Source organism: Colobus angolensis, unplaced genomic scaffold, assembly GCF_000951035.1.
Source record: "Colobus angolensis palliatus isolate OR3802 unplaced genomic scaffold, Cang.pa_1.0 Scaffold23, whole genome shotgun sequence".
Taxonomy (NCBI): Eukaryota; Metazoa; Chordata; class Mammalia; order Primates; family Cercopithecidae; genus Colobus; species Colobus angolensis.
This window is the reverse complement of record NW_012115488.1, coordinates 4,651,061-4,652,227: the sequence shown is the minus strand read 5'-3', so window position 1 is coordinate 4,652,227 and position 1,167 is coordinate 4,651,061.

Below are 1,167 nucleotides of genomic sequence, written 5' to 3'. Positions count from 1 at the left end.
TCAGTTCAAAATGCAGAAATCACCGGTCTTCTGTGTCCTTCGCGCTGGGAGTTGGAGACTGCAGCTGTTCCTATTCGGCCATCTTGCTCCGCCCCTCCTGCATTCCAATTTCTAAACATCAGACTTGCAAACTTTCCATCACAACTCAGTCATTAATTGAGAATATTTTTGCAATATAATTGGTCACACAACTTATATGTAAAATTTAATATGATAAAAACATGAATTTTAAATATTGGAGTAATATTTATCATAGTGCTTTGTGAAAGAAAAACTATTGAAGTTAAAAGCATTTTGGTAGTGGAATAACATGTACATAAGATAATCAGCTTACTCAAAATCCTTATTTCTATTCATATATATATATATATGTATACTTTGTAGAGAGAAATGTTCATGACTTTTCTGACATCTGTTGACACTGAATTAAGGTTTCAAGAATACCAGGGTATAGCTTTTGACATTTTCAGTTATTTTGCAATATATAAATTTTGAGTTATCCATGAAAACATAACTCCATCTATTAATGCTTAAAGTTACAAATCTTATCCTAACCTATCTCTGATATGTCTGTAAGTTTTATTGAAACTAAAATTTTTTTAAATCTAAAAATTATTGTACATAATCAAACTCAAGTCTAGGGAGTTTCTTTTAATAATAGCACTTAAATGAATGTTGCCTCCCTCCAAACATGTTCTCCATTTTATATTTGTGTTCTTGAATTAAGATTATTATAGATTATTCTAATTTTCATGTTTTTAAGTGCATACATTGAAAGAAAAATCTTTCTTATTTTACATGACATAATTATGTGATAGAATGTTCCAGTTTCTTGCGTCTGTCTCAGAAGACATACAAAACAATAGAGAGTATCATATTTCCCTTTGACTGATGGATTTATGACTTTCAATTTCCCTGAGAAGCAGCTGAGATATTCCAATGAGCTGATCAGGGAAGCTTGTCATTTCAGTAATTCTCTAGAGTCTGTCATGGACAGCAGACTCAAAAACAGGTTTACAATTAATGAAGCAGAAGGCAATTGTAAGGAGGAACCTGAGGAGCTCCTTTAGTAGCTGTCATGGACAGAGAATTCATATTGGATTGATTAGCCTGAGTCTCATTCAGCTAGAAGAAGATTATGTAGTGAGACTGTGTGACGGTATTTGA